The 16,694-nt window shown below is 40.2% G+C and overlaps 1 pseudogene; it reads left to right on the top strand.

Moving 5' to 3' along the window:
- Positions 1 to 5,064: 5,064 nt before the first annotated feature.
- The window catches only part of LOC102870976, a 42,070-nt pseudogene continuing 30,440 nt past the window's right edge, over positions 5,065 to 16,694 (top strand).

The following is a 16,694-nucleotide window of genomic DNA, read 5'->3' as shown; positions in this document are numbered from 1 at the left end:
ATTGCATGAGTTCCTTGGTTTTTCAATGCAGCATAGTATTCCATTATGTAAATATACCACAGCTTCTCTATCCATTCTTTTGTTGATGGGCACTTAGGTCGTTTCCAACTCCTTGCTATTGTGAACAAAGCTGCAATAAACATGGGTGTGCATATAACTGCTTGGATGTGTGTTCTCAGTTTTTAAGCAGAACCTATCCTGTCTCAGTTCCCCTGAGATATTTACATTTCTCATTCTTGAGGAGAAAATTCAGGAAGATCTGTTGTATTAGTTCTTCAAACTGAGAAGGGATGTAGAAACCTGCTTAGCTGTTAGCATTCTTGCTGTTGTTGACGAGTGAAATTATCTCCCTACCTATTCTAGGTTTTTTTGCTTCCTTCTGAGTGGCTATTATTTGAAACTTAAAATCTGGAGAACCAATTTCCAAGCAGGCATGGCTAATCACTGGGATAGAATTGACTTAAATTGTACTTGTCTTAGGGCTTGCACCATCTTGGGGTCTCTGCATTATAGTTAAACTGCAAGTTGTTGTCTATTAGGACCACCAGGAGTGGATAATGAGATTAGCAAAATTAAAAGGAATCTTTTCAAAAGAGTTTCAAATTCAATGTTCTTTTGCTGTTGTTGTTAGATGCCGTTGAGACAAGTATAACTCATAACGACCCTATAAACAACAGATCTGAGCTCTGTCCTTGCCTTTGCCGTCCTAACAATCTTTGACATACTCAAGTCCATTGCTGCAGTCACTGTTATCAATCCACCTGGTTGAGGGTCTTCTTCTCCTTCGCCATCCCTCTGCCTTTCCAAACATGTCCCTGACCACAGATTTTCCCAGTACAATATGTCTCCTGATCTCCTGATTACCAGTACCAAGTGTATTAACTGCAGATTCACACAGTAAGGAAATAATAAATTTCTTTCCTGGGGATTATTTTCCTTTTACTACACACAAACATATATCAAGATTTTAAGAGAACCAAGATCTTCACTGGATGGTTCAAAATCAGGAAGGGGGCCCTTCAGGGTTGTATTTTGTCTCCATACCTTTTCAATCTATATGTAGACAGCTCATCCGAGACACTGGGCTGTACGAGGAGGAATGTGGCATCAGGACTGGCGGAAGAGTCATCAACAACCTGCCTTATGTGGATGACATAACCCTGTTTGCTGAAACTGAGGAGAACCTGAAGCACTTTTTGCAGAAGGTCAAGGACTGCAGTCTTTGATATGAATTGAAGCTCAACATCAAGAAGACAAAGATTCTCACCACTGGGCCAATTGGCAGCATCATGATAGATGGTGAAGAGACTGAGATAATAGTTTTAGTTTACTTGGTTCCACAGTCAACACTCTTGGTAACAGCAGCCAGGAAATCAAGAGATCAATTGCATTGGGAAAGTCAGCTGTGAGGGACCTCTCAAGAGTACTGAAGAGCAACGACGTCAGGGTGGAGACTAATGTGTGCCTGATCCAGGGTATAGTCTTTGCAATTACGTGGTATGCATCGGAGAGTTGGACAGTGAATAGGGATGACAGAAAGAGAACTGATGCTTTTGAGCTGTGGTGTTGAAGAAGAGTGTTGAATATACCATGGACTGCTAGAAGAACAAACAAGTTTGTCCTGGAGAGGGTGAAGCCAGAATGCTCCTTGGAGTCAAGGATTCTAAAGCTTCGTCTGACATACTTTGGGCATGTTGCAAGGAGGAACTGGTCATTGGAGAGGGACATCATGTTTGGCAGAGTGGAGGGATGGCGCAGGAGAGGAAGACCCTCAATGAAATGGATCCATTCTGTGAGTGGAGTTGTGGGAATGAGTGTGTTTGAGACGGTGAGGTTGGCACAGGATAGAACGGCATTTAGGGCTCTTGTACATAGGGTCGCTATGAGTCGCAGGCAACTCGATGGCACATAACAACAACAACAACAACATTACAAGATATTATAACACTTCGGTTGTAGAGAATTGTATGTTGGCAATTATTACTGAAGAGGTTTTTTCCACAGTCTTTTATGTACTCATGAAAACACCAGGTGTTTTCACAGCTGTTAACATTTTCTTTTCTCTGCTGTCTTTTAAGATATTTATTTTGTCTTTGAGGTCTGCCCTTTTACTCTGATATTTATGTATGTAGATTTTCTTCATGTCTTTCTGTAGAATCTAATGTGTTTGTTTAACCTAGGGACTCATGTCAATTCTGGAAAAAAATATTTAAATACATCACATGGAATGTTTGCCCTCTATTGTTAGCTCTCATTTTCTTCTAGAATTCTGTTAGAAATATATCAAAGTAGCCATGTCTCTTAACCTTTACATTTCATTATCTATCTCTGTGTGCCTGAGTCCTGGGGGATTCTTTAGCTCTCCCCTCCAATTTCCTAACTCTTTCTTTCAATTTTCTAGTTTAATGTTTAAGCTGTCCATGAGTTATTTCAATGACTCCGTACTTTTGAAAGTGTAAAAAAAAATTCTATTTGGGTTTTTTAGAAATGTTAATTACTATAGTCTTAACATTCTGTTTGGTCCTTTTTGAAATCCAACTGTTTTGTTTCATAATAATGTATTTTTACTTAATAGTAAACAAAAATAGGACACTATTAACATAACTGTACTGTTTTTGTTGTTGTTGTTAGGTGCCATCAAAGTAAATATGACTCACAGCGACCCTATGAACCTTGTCTTATCCTGAGCCATCCTGACAATCTCTAATTATCCTCACAATCTATCTCATTAAGGGTCTTCTTGTCTTTCACCAATCCCTCCCCCTTTCCATGCATGATGTCCCTCTCCAAGCAAAAGTTTATCCTAGTAACATTACCAAAGTATGTAACATGAAGCTTTCCCAAGGAGCCATTTGACTGCAATTTATCTAACTTTATTCTTTTGGTAGTCCATGGGATATTCAGTAGTCTTTTCTAATACCACAATTCAAAGGCATCATCCTTATTCAATGGCTAATTCTCAGATGCATAATAAGTGATTGAAAAGATCATGACCTGAGTCAAGTGCAGTCCTCAAACTAACATCATTACTCCTCAATAATTTGGAAAGGTCCCTGAATCCAGGCTTTTCCAGTACAATATATCTTCTGATCTCCTGACTGCTGTTACCAAGTGTATTAATTGTGGATCCAAATAAATGAAGTAATTTACACTTTCAATCTTTTCTCCATCTATTATGATGTTGCCTATTGGTCCAGTGGTGAAAATTTTTGTTTTCTTTCTGGAGCAAGTAAATCAAGCCTATTTGATGCAATAATTTTCTTGCATAGTCTTAGGGATCTTCTTTATAATGGAGCATAATATCTGCAACTAGAGATGATTTTGCTTCCTCTTTACAAAATTGGATGCTTTTTATTTCCATTTCTTGTTTTACCACTCTGACTAGGACTACCATTACATTATTGAATAGAGTTATGATAAATTGCATCCTAATATGGTTCCCATTCTCATGAGGAATGTTTTCAATATCTTTCAATTAAGAGTAATGTTGGCCATTGGTTTGGTATGTGTATATATATAATAGATTGTGTTGAAGGATTTTCCCACTATTCTTGGGGTTTTTAAAAAATTTTATTTTATTCATTTTAATGAACATTTACAGATTTCAGATTTCCATTCATTCATTGTTGCACTTTTCTCCCTGCCCAACCCTCCTCCTCAGTTCGCTACTCTCTTTGAAAAGTAAAAGAAAAATTCTTTCATTGGTATACAATCCCCCCGCACCACGCCCCCTACCACCCCGAGTACACTCCACTGTTGTTGTTAATGTGCCGTCGAGTTGCTTGCGACTCATAGCGACCCTATGTACAACAGCCCTAAACCCTGCTCTGTCCTGTGCCAATCGCAGTGTCTACGATACACCCATCCCAATTACCCCAGTCACTGAATCAATCCACCTCATAGAGGGTCTTCCCCTCCTGCACTGTCCCTCCACCCTCCCAAGCATGATGTCCCTCTTCAAGGACCTGCCCCCTCCTTACAACATGTCCAAAGACGAAGCCCCAGAATCCTTGCCTCCAAGGAGTAGCCTGGTTTAACCCTTTCCAGGGTGAATGTGTTTGTTTTCTTGGCAGTCCACGGTACATTTAACACTCCAATATGCAACCTTAATTCTTGACTTTTGTGAGAACCATTATATCCTATGATACATAGTTTTTAAACTGTTCTCTCCCTCATCTGTTTTAATGAAGTATACATAATTTATGCAGTTTTTCTCAGTCTTACCCCAACCTTGCTGTCAGTCTCACTCTATAAGTGGCACCATGCAGTAGCTGTCCTTTTGTGACTGAGAAACTTCACTCAGAATAATGTCCTCCAGGGTCACCCATTTGGAATAATATTGCATGAGTTTCTTGTTTTTCAATGCAGCGTAGTATTCCATTGTGTGAATATGCCAGAGCTTCTCTATCCATTTGTTTGTTGATGGGCGCTTGGATTGTTTCCAACTCCTTGCTATTGTGAACAACGCTGTGATAAACATGGGTGTGCACATATCTGCTTGGATGTTGATTATGGTCTCTTTAGGGTATATTCCCAATAGTGGAATTGCTGGGTCAAGTGGTGTCTCTATTTGCAACTTTTTGAGAAAGTGCCACACCACTTTCCACAATGGTTGTACCATTTTACATTTCCACCAACAGTGAAAAAGGGTTCCGGTTTCTCCACAACCTCGCCAGCATTTGTTGCTTGCTGTTCTGTTAAATTTTGCTATTCTGACTGGAGTGAGATGATATCTCATAGTTGTTTTGATTTCCATCTCTCTTAGAACTAGGGATTTTGAACATTTCTTCATGTGCTTGTTGGCCATCTGAATGTTTTCTTTGGTGAAGCGTCTGTTCATATCCTGTGCCTATTTTTCTATTGGATAATTTACCTTTGTCTTGTTGTGGTGCTCAAGTATTTTATAAACTCTAGATATAAGTCCCTTATCTGACATGTCATTACCAAATACTTTTTCCCAGTCTGTGGCTTCCCTTTTTACCCTGTTGGAGAAGTTTTTGGATGCGCATGGGGATTTGAATCTTAAAAGGTCCCATTCCTTCTCTGAGAAAACACCAAATGGCGATGACGCAGGTGCAGCAGGAGGGCCTGGAGGACCTGGGGGCCCTGGGATGGGAGTCCGCAGCTGTTACCGTGGAGGCTTCGGTAGCGGTCTACGGGGCCCGGGGCCCTGGCCATGGACAGGGCCGTGGGAGGGGCCACGGAGCTCAAGGAGGCAAAGCCGAGGACAAGGAGTGGCTCCCCGTCACCAAACTAGGCCGCTTGGTGAAAGATATGAAGATCAAATCATTGGAGGAGATGTATCTCTTCTCCCTGCCCATCAAGGAGTCTGAGATCATCGACGTCTTCCTGGGCGTGTCCCTCAAGGATGAAGTGTTGAAAATGATGCCAGTGCAGAAGCAGACACGTGCTGGCCAGCGGACCAGGTTCAAGGCCTTTGTCCCCATCGGAGACTATAATGGCCATGTTGGCTTGGGCGTCAAGTGCTCCAAGGAGGTGGCTACTGCCATCCGTGGGGCCATCATCCTAGCCAAGCTCTCCATTGTCCCTGTGCGGCGTGGTTACTGGGGGAACAAGAATGGCAAGCCTCACACCATCCCCTGCAAGTTGACTGGGCGCTGTGGCTCTGTGTTGGTGTGTCTGATCCCTGCACCCCGAGGCACTGGAATCGTCTCGGCCCCTGTGCCCAAAAAGCTGTTGATGATGGCTGGAATTGATGACTGTTACACCTCAGTCAGAGGCTGCACAGCTACCCTGGGCAACTTCGCTAAGGCCACCTTTAATGCCATCTCAAAGACCTACAGCTATTTGACCCCAGATCTGTGGAAAGAGACGGTGTTCACTAAATCTCCCTACCAAGAATTCAGAGATCACACAGATCACACCAGAGTCTCCGTGCAGAGGACTCAGGCTCCAGCTGTGGCCACCACATAGTGGATTTTCTATAACAAATAAAGTGAATTAAGTTCTAAAAAAAAAAAAAAAAAAAAAAAAAGAAGGTCCCATTCATCTATTTTTATCTTCTCCTGGTTGTAGATTTTTCAGGATACTTGGAAGACTATTTATTTTGTGGTTTAGGACTACTAGAGTTCTTCCAAGCTTTTCTTTAATGAAGTTTATAGACCTTGGTTTTAGTCTTAGGTCCATGATCCATCTTCAGTTGGCTTTTGTATATGGAGTGAGGTGTGGATCTTGCTTGAGTCTTCTGCAGCTAGTTTTCCAATTTTGCCAACACCACTTATTAAAAAGATTGTTGTTTTCCCACTTAACTAATTTTATCTCCTTGTCAAAAATCAGTTGACCATAGGTAGATGGGCTGATTTCCAGGTTCTCAATTCTATTCTACTGATCTATGTGTCTGTCATTGTACCAGTACCATGCTGTCTTAACCACCATGGCAGTGTAGTAGGATTTGAAATCAGGGAGTGAGAGGCCTCCTACCTTTTTTCTATTTTTAAGGAGTGCTCTGCTTATTCGGGGCTTCTTTCCATTCCAAATGAAACTGGAGATTACCTTTTCCATCTCATTGAAGAATGAGATTGGTATTTGTATTGAGATTGCATTGAACATGTAAATTGCCTTTGGTAGTATTGCCATTTTCACAATATTGAGTGAGTCTTCCTATCTATGAGCAATGGATATTCTTCCACTTCTCCAGGTCTCTTTTTGTTTCTTGTAGTAATGTTTTGTAGTTTTCTCTGAATAGATCCTTTGTGCTTCTGGTTAGATTTATCCCCAAGTATTTAATCTTGTGATTAGCTATTGTGAAAGGTATTGTTTTTCTTAGCTCTGGCTCTGTATTCTCTTTGTCACTGTAGAGAAATCCAACTGATTTTTGCATGTTGATCTTGTATCCTGCTACTTTGCTGAATTGGTCCACTGTGTCCAATAGATTCCTTGCTGAGTCTTTAGGGTTTTCTAGGTATGCTATCATATCATCTACATAGAGAGAAAATTTTACCTCTTTCCCAATTTGGATACCTCTTATTTCTTTCTCTTATTGCTATCACTAAGACTTCCAATTCAATATTGCTATTCCTATTTTTCCCTTTTTTTTATTTTAAACTTTTAAAAAATTCATTTTAATCAACATTTATAGAGATTTTGGGTTTTCATTCATTCATTGCTGCACTATTTTCTCTACCCTCCTCCCCAGTTCATTCTTTCCCCCCCCCTTGAATGTCTGTTTTAATTGTCCAATTGTCACAGTGTTTGTCAAAGCCAGTTGTGACTAATCTCCTTTGTCAGTGGCTATTCCTATTTTTAAAAACATTTTTATAGGATGGTGATGGTGGGCATAAAATCTGAACCAACTGACAGCTGATCCTCCAGCAGGTTTTCAGAGATGGTTAATTGCACAGGAGGAGATTGTACATCCTTCTCCCATGGAGCAATTGGTGTCCTCGAACACCTTTGGGGTTGCAGCACAGCTTCTGTTAAGTTTTGTCAAATACTTTTCTGTATTCTGTATCAATTGAGATAATCATATGTTCTTTTCCTTTGCTTTACTGATGTAACAGATAACACTTTTTTTCTAATGTTGAACTCCCCTTAGTTATCTAGTGTTAATCCCACTTGATCATGAAGAAAGCTTTAAAAATATGATATAATAGTCTATCAACTAGAAGTTTGTTAAGGTTTCTTATACTTATGTTCATAAGCTATTCTGGTTTACAATTTTCTTTCTCAGAGGTATTTTTGTCAAGCTTTGGTATTAAGGTTATATTTGCTTCATAAAACAAATTATGGAGTATTCTCTCTTTTTTTATATTCTGAAATAATTTGAGAAGAATTAGTCATCTCCTCTCTGAATGCTTGATAGAATTTGCCTGTGAAGTCATCTGGGCCAGGGTTCTTTTGGTTGAGAGTCTGTTCAATTTCTTCTTTTATGATGAGTTTTTTTTTCCTAATTTTCTAAGTCTTTCTGCATTTGTTTACATTGCCAAAAAGTTACTAAAAATGTATCTATTTCCTTTAGGTTTTCAGATTATTTCCTTTGTAGTAGTCTGTTGTTACCCTTTTTCTTTTAGTCAGCTCTGGGTCACATCACCCTTTTCATTTCTTATTCATTTTATTTGCTGCTTCTCTCTTTGCCTTTGTTAGATTTGCCAGTTGATTTTATTAATCTTTTAAAGACCTATCTTCTAGTCTATTTCATTCTTTCTACTATTTCTTCTGTTTCATTTATTCCTACTCTAATATTTATTGTTTCCTTTCTTCTAGAGACGGTAGGTTTTGCTGTTATTTTTAAATTATTAATGTTAGGTTAAGGTACTACTGATTTTGAGTCTTTCTTCTTTTTTGATGTCTGTGTTTACTGTTATAAATTGATCTCTGCGTACTGCTTTTCTGTGTCCCAAAGATTTTTGTTATGTTGTGTTTTAATTTCATCAGTAAATTTTTTAAAATTTCTTTTATTACTCGGTAGTATTCAAGCAGGGTATTATTTAATTTCCATGCACTTGATTCCCCACCCTGCTGGATGTCCTGGTTACTGATTTCTCATTTTATAGCAGCATGAGCTGAGAATATAATTTTTAACATTTCTATTTTATATTTTAATTTATTGAGCTTTTACTTTGTGACCTAACACATGTTCTGTTCTGGAGAATGCTCCACGAGCAGTGGAGAACAGTATATTTTGAGTTCTGATTGGATAAAGTGTTCTGTATGTCTCTAAGATCCAGTTGCTTAATGATTTTGTTCAGTTCTTCTGAATCTTTGTTGAGTTTCTTTCTGGTCATTCTGTCCAGCCACAAAAATACTGTATTAAAGTCTTCTATTATTGTTGGGTTTCCTTGCTCTGTTCTGACGACTGCCTGTTGGTTAAAGTATAAGTTTTGCATTAGTACAATCAAGTGTTCTGGGATTCCCATTCTTCTCAGAGTCAGCCACAGTTTGTTGTGATCCACACAGTCAGATGCCTTTGCATAATCAATGAAACACAGATAGATATTCCTCTGGTACTCCCTGCTTTCAGCCAAGATCCATCTAACATTAGCTACAATATCCCTAGTACCACGACCCCTTCTAAACCCAGCCTGGACTTCTGGCAGTTCTCTGCTGATGTGCTGTTCCAGTCATTTTTGGATAATCTTAGCAGAATCTTGCTTGCATGTGAAATCAATGATATTGTTCTATAGTTTCCACACTCTGTTGAGTCACCTTTCTTTGGAATGGGAACAAATATAGATCTCTTCCAGTCAATTGGCCAAGGGGTTGTTCTCCAGCTTTCTTTTCTTTTTTTCTCCAGCTTTCTTGACACAACTTGGTGAGCACATCCAGGGCAGCATCTGTTAGCTGAAATATGTCAATTGTTATACCCTCTATTCCTGGGACGTTATTTTTTTGCTATTTCCCTCAAAGCAGCTTGAACTTCTTCCTTCATCACCTTAGGCTCTTGCTCATATGTTGTTTCATTAAATTCTTCTGTGTCTGCCAATTCCTTTCAATACAATGACTCAGTATATTCTTTCCATCTTCTTTTGATACCTCCTGGATCGTTTAGTACTCTGCCTAAAGCATCCTTGATTATAACAACTCAAAGTTTGAATTTGTTCTTCAGTTCCTTGAGCTTAATAAATGCTGAACAAGTTCGACCCTTTTGGTTTTCTGACTCCAACTCCTTGCACATTTCATTGTAATACTTTATTTTGTCATCCTGTGCTACCTTTTGAAATCTTCTGTTCAGCTCTTTTGTATCTTGAATTCTTCCTTGTGCTTTGGCTTCTCTGCACTCCAGTGCAATATTCAGAGTTTCTTCTGACATCCACTTTAGTCTTTTCTTCCTCTTCTGTTTTTGTAATGAACGTCTGCACTCTTCTTGGATGATACCCTTGATATCCTCCCACAACTCATTTGGTCTTTGCTCATTAGTGTTCAAGGCCTCAAACCTGTTCTTGAGATGGTTCTGAAATTCAGGTGGGATAGACTCAAAGTTATATTTTGGTTCCCATGGATTCAAGTTCATTTTCCTCAGCTCCAGCTTGAACTTGCATATGAGTAGTTGGTGGTCTGTTCCAGTCAGCTCCTGGCCTAGTTTTCACAACTGATATTGAGCTCTTCCAACGGTTCTTTCTGCAGATGTAATTGATCTGATTCCTATGCATACCGTCAGGTGAGATCCATGTGTATAACCTGCATTTATGTCTCTTAAAAAATGTGTTTGCTATGAATAAGTCATTGATTGTGCAAAATTCAATCATTCTATCTCCAGCTCCATTTGTCTCTGAGTACATGTGTTCCAACTACTGAGTCTTCTCTGTTCTCAACTTTTGCATTCCAGTCACCCATTAGTATCAATGCATCTTGATTGCATGTTCGATTGAAATCTGACTATAAACGTTGGTAGAAATTTTCTATTTCCTCTTCTTTTTCTCTGGTTGTTGGTGCATATATCTGAATGATAGTGGAATTCACTGGACTTCCTTGTATGTGTATGGATATTATCCTGTCACTCACAATATTGTACTTCAAGACAGATCTAGAAATGGCTTTTTTAACTATGAAAGCAACCCAATTTTTCCTCACCTTTTCAACTCCGGAGTAGTATATCATATGATCATCCAATTCAAAATGCCCAATGCCGGTCCATCTCATCTCACCAATGCCTAGTATGTAAATATTTATGTGTTCCATTTCCCCCTTAACAATATCTAATTTTCCTACATTCATGGTTCTCACATTCCATGTTCCAATTACTAGTGTCTGCTTACAACTGTTCTGCTTCCTTTGTATTTCCATACTCAGTTGCCCTTTCTGTCATTCTATGTGTGTTCTATTGTACATAGGGTTTTCAGAATCCTGCTATTTTGCAAGTGGATGGCCAAACCTTCTTCCAAAATTAGGAAGGGCTTACACCAGGGATGTGTCCTGTCTCCATAACTTTTCAACCTGTATGCAGAACAGATCATCCAGGAGGCTGGGCTCTATGAGGAGAAATGCGGCATCAGAATTGGTGGAAGATCTATCAACAATCTGCATTATACAGATGACACAACTCTGCTTGCTGAAACTGAGGAGGACCTGAAGTGCTTGCTGCTGAGGGGTCAGGGACTGCAGCCTTCAATATGGATTGAGGGTCAATGTCAAGAAGGCAAAGATTCTCACCACTGGACCAATTGGCAGCATCAGAATGGATGGTGAAGACATTGAGATTGCTTACAGCTTTAGTCTGCTTGGCTCCATAATCAACACTCTTGGCACCAGCAGCCAGGAAATTAAATAACCTATTGCGATGGGAAAGTCTGCTGTTAGGGACCTCTCTAAAGTACTCAAGAGCAACAGTGTGTCTCTGGAGACTAAGGTGTGTCTGGTACAGGCCATGGTCTTTGCAATCACTTGCTATGCATCAGAGAGTTGGACAATGACTAGGGAGGATAGAAGGAGAATTGATGCTTTTGAGCTTTGGTGTTGGAGAAGGGTGTTGAGTGTACCATGGACTGCTAAGAAAACAAACAGATTCATCCTGGAGAGGGTTAAACCGGGCCGCTCCTTGAAGGCAAGGATTCTGAGGCTTTGTCTGACATACTTTGGTCATGTTATAAGGAGAGACCGGTCCTTGGAGAAGGACGTCATGCTTGGGAGGGCGGAGGGCAGGCGCAGGAGGGGACGGCCCTCTGGGAGGTGGATTGATTCAGTGACTGGGGCAATCGTGATGAGTGTGTCAAAGACAATGAGATTAGCACAGGACAGAGCAGAATTTAGAGCTGTTGTACATAGGGTTGCCATGAGTCGCAGGCGACTCGACGGCACTTAACAACAACAACAACATTATTGTGGTGGAGTTGTATTTTCTTTTTCTCTCTTTGAATCTGTTCTAAATGATCTATATATCTTACAATTCTAAATTTTGTCTTGTATTTTGAGGGAGGTGTTTTAATTGTTGTGTACTATCGAATCGGATTCAGATCCGACTGGCACAGGAGGAGATTGACCCTCATCCAGCGAAGCGTCTGGTGAATTCAAACCATGCCTCCAGGATTGCAATTGCAGTACAGCTTCTTGCCACCAGAGCTCCCTAAACACTCACACTCACTTTCTCTCTCTCTCTCTCTCTCTCTCTCTCTCTCTCTCTCTCTCTCTCTCTCCTCTTGTTTTGTACCATTGAGTCGAATCCGACTGGCAAAGGAGGAGATTACCCCTCCTTCTCCAGAGGAGCATCTGGTGGATTCAAACTGCACATCTTCGGAATTGCAGTGCTGCTACTTGCCACTAGGCCACCAGAGCTCCTTCACAGTTCTGTTGTTGAGTACCTATTCACCATTCCAAAGAAAGGTGACCCGACAGAGTACGGAAATTATCGAACAATATCATTTATATCACATGCAAACAAGATCCTGCTGAAGATTATCTTAAAACGACTGGACAGCACATCAGCAGAGAACTGCCAGAAGTCCAGGCTGGGTTTAAAAGAGGTTGTGGTATTAGGGATATTATAGCAAATTCTAGATGGAGCTTGGCTAAAAGCAGAGAGTACCAGGGGAATGTCTGTGTTTCATTGACTATGCAAAGGCATTTGACTGTGTGGATTACAACAAACTGGCTGACTCTGAATAGAATGGGAATACCAGAACACTTAATAATGTTTATATGAAACCTATACTTGGACCAGGAGGCAGTTATCAGAACAGAGCAAGGAAACATTGCATGGTTCAAAATCGGGAAGGGTGTATGCCAGGGATGTGTCCTATCTCCATACCTTTTCAATCTATATCAGGACAGATTATCCAGGAGGCTTCGCTGTATGAGAAAGAATGTAGCATCAGGATTAGAGGAAGACTCATCAACAATCTGCATTATGCAGATGGCACAACCCTGCTTGTTGAAACTGAGGAGGACCTGAAGCGCATGCTCCCGAAGGTCAAGGACTACAGCCTTCAATATGGATTGAAGCACAGTATTGAGAAAATAAAGATTCTCACCACTGGGCTAATTGGCAGCATCATTATAGATGGTGAAGAGATTGAAATTGTTAACAGCTTTAGTTTGCTTGACTCCACAATCAACACTCTTGGTACCAGCACCCAGAAAATCAAAAGACAAATTGCATTGGGAAAGTCTGCTGTCAGAAACCTCTCCAAAGTACTGAAGAGTCTGGGCAGTCTGGAGACAAAGGTGTACCTGATTCAGGCCATGGTCTTTGCAATTACGTTACTATGCATTAGAAAGCTGGACAATCACTAGGGATGCTAGAGGGAGAATTGATGCTGCTAGAAGGAAAATTTATGCCTTTGAGCTGTGGTGCTTGAGAAGAGTACTGAATATACCAAGGATGCCTTGGAAAACAAACAAGTTCGTGTTAGAGAGGGTGAAACCAGGCTGCTCCTTGGAGGCAAGGATTCTGCAGCTTCGTTTGACATACTTTGGACTTGTTGCAAGGAAGGACCAGTCCTTGGAGAGGGATGTCGTGCTTGGGAGGGTAGAGGGACAGCACAAGAGAGGAAGACCTTCTATGAAGTAGATTGATTCAGTGACTGGAGTAATGACTGGAGGTATGTGAGAGACAATAAGACTGACACAGGACTGAGCAGGGTATAGAGCTATTGTATGTAGGATTGCTATGAGTCACAAGTGACTTGATGGCATGTAATCATAGCAACATATATTATTTATAGTTATGACTTCTTGTTCAAAATTGTGACCTTTTGATCACTATATTATGCCTTTCCTTGTCCTAACAGGGTGCTCTTGTGACTTCATGTGAACAGAGTTGCACTGCTAACCCAAAGGTCACACATCTGTGGTGGTTCAAATTCACCAGTGGCTCTGCAAGAGAAAGATGTGCAATTTCCTCCTGTGCAATTCAGAACACTGGAAACTTACTGGAGGAACAACTATGATTCTGTTCCAACTCAACAGTAATGAGTTTGAGAGTCTATTTTATCAGAAATTAATACTGCCAATCCTGTTCTTTGTTGATTGCCATTTGCTTGATATTTTTTCCTACACCTTTTGGATTTTGATCTTTTGTCCTTGTGTCCAATGAGTGTCTCTTGTAGACAGCATATTGATGTGTCATGTTGTCTTATCCACCTGCTACTCTCTTTCTCTTTACTAGTATATTTAATTAATTCATGTTCAGTGTCATTACCAAGATGTTTGGTTTTATTGCTGTTATTTTGCTGTACTTTTTTGTGGGCTTGTTAGGCAAAATTGGTGAGGTGAGGTTGGAGGAAAGTTTAGGGCAGATACAGATAGGAGAAAAGAAATAGGAAAACAAGGGAAGGTGGAATATCCATCCTGGGACAATGGAGGGTGAATGTCATATGGTTTCTGGAGCCTAAATATCCAATCTAAGAAATATACATGCCTTATGTTCTAAGGAAAGAGATGTGCGTGGTAAGGAAGCAGCCTAAGTGCTCAAGACTAAGACCAACGAACCAGAGTGAGAACATCCACCAACATTGGTTTCAATGTTACTGTCCTTCATTTACGTAAAACTCACCCCAAAAGACTATATAAACCTACTATATATATATATATATATATATATATAAACTTAACCCCCTCGTAACTCATCATCTTTCCATTTTCCCTTCTGTGGAGAATGACCTCTTCCAGAGTTCCTCACTCTGAAATGCACTGTTTCTACCTTCTAATAAACTGGTTAGATACTACAAGACTACTACTTTTAGCAAGTAAGCAAAGGCTCTTTTCACAGCCACACATGTTGCAACACCAACAAAGGTTCTTCAGAGCCACTGAAATTGCTCTACACTCTGGTGTCTCTGGGGAGCCCACTTACTGTTGTCTCTAATCTGGTTCAATTTTTGACCATGCAAGGGAGACCAAAGCCAGGACACTCACCACATGCTAACAGGCTGATTTCTGTGTTCCATCTGCTTTTATGCGCTGAGTTTTTGTTATTATTTTCTTATTTTTTTCTTATTTCTTTCTTTGCTGTTGTTTCTGTGTTTCCTAAGTTTTTATAACTTCCCTTTTTTCTTTTGATAAAAATATTAAATAATATTTATTATAATGTACTTTTACTCCCAAGTCTAGCTTAGTTCACACTTTTTTTTTCTTGAAATAAATTTTTTGTTATATACTGGTTTGTTTAAAAAGCTCACATACATTGTTTTTCACACCCGATCCATCCTCTTTACCCACCCCTCCCTCCACCCATTAAATTGTGCAACCCTAGGTTTAACCACCCCGCATGACCCCACCCAACCCCACCCCTGCCTATCATCACCCTTCTTCTCCCACCCTACTTTAGAGAGGTCCCTGACAGCCGACTTTCTCATCGCAATCCGTCTTTTTAATTTCCTGGCTGCTGGTGCCAATCCTCATACTCATTCTACAATAATGGTCTAACATAGTATTTGTCCTTCTGGGACTGAGTTACTTCACTTAGCATAATGTTCTCCAGTCCCTCCCAAGTTAGGTTGTGATTTTCAAAATCATTGCTTCTGTGCACTCTGTAGTATTCCATCGTGTGAATGTACTATAATTTCTCAATCAATGTGATTGTAGTTGGACATTTGGGCTGTTTCCATGTTCTTGCAATGGTGGAAAATGCTGTTGTGAACATTGATACACAAATCTCTATTTGTGCCTCAGTTCTCATTTTCTCAGAGTATATTCCAAGTAGTTGAATAGCTAGGTCATATGAAATTTCATTCTATCTTGAAATCACTTTGACTTCCTCTCCATTTAGAAGTTCTCCAAGTTCACTTCTTATTCTCTCTTTTTGCACTTTAGTTGCCCTTCCTCAATTGCAAGCTAGTATCTCTAGTTCTGTATTTTTGAGGTTTGTCAGTTTGTTGTTTATTTCTATGTCTGAGTCAGTGTCTGAATAATGTTATGAAGAAAATGAACTTCCAAGAAAACAAATTGATCTGTCTTAGGGAGGGTGAAACCAAGTCTCTGCTCCCTGGAGGCTAGAATTTTGAAGCTCTGCCTCATTTACTTTGGGCATGTGGCCAGGAGAAATCAGTCCTTGGAGAAGCACATCATACTCAGAAGATGGATGGGCAGCACAGGAGAGGGAGACCCCAATGAGATGGACTGATACAATAACTGGGGTGATGGGGGTTTGTGTGCCAGAATTAGTGAGATTGGCTCAGGACAGGGAAGGGTTCAGAGCTGCTGTACGTAGGGTCGCCATACATCGCAGACGACTCAATGGCACATAACAACAATAATATACTATGATAGGTTTGGAAGCAAGAGCGACATCCACTTCCTAAATAACATGCCTCCAGAAACTCTATAAACTTTGATAGAGGGGCTTCAGCCCTCTTGTTCATAGGGTTGCTATGAGTTGTGCTCGACTCAAAAGCAATCAACAACAACAACAACAACAACAACAACATGTTAATTTCAGTTTGTTGACTTTCATTCTTGGGTTTTGTTCTAAAGATATCCCTTTGACCAAAGAAGACATTCAGATGGTGAACAAACACATGAAGAAGTGCTCAAAATCCCAAGCTCTAAGAGAGATGCAAATCAAAACAACTATGAGATATCATCTCACTCCAGTACGAATACCAAAACTCAGCAAAGCAGCAGACAACAAATGCTGGCAAAGTTGCAGGGAAACGGAAACCCTTATTCACTGTTGATGGCGTTGTTGTTGTTGTTATGTGCCGTCGAGTCACTTGCGACTCATAGCGACCCTATGTACAACAGCCCTAAACTCCCCTCTGTCCTGTGCCAATCGCACTGTCTCTGACACTCCCATCCCTATT

Source organism: Elephantulus edwardii, unplaced genomic scaffold (assembly GCF_000299155.1).
Source record: "Elephantulus edwardii isolate Elephantulus edwardi_28Jun2011 unplaced genomic scaffold, EleEdw1.0 scaffold00095, whole genome shotgun sequence".
NCBI lineage: Eukaryota > Metazoa > Chordata > Mammalia > Macroscelidea > Macroscelididae > Elephantulus > Elephantulus edwardii.
The sequence above is the reverse complement of the archived record's forward strand: the minus strand, read 5'-3'. Positions and strand labels throughout refer to the sequence as shown.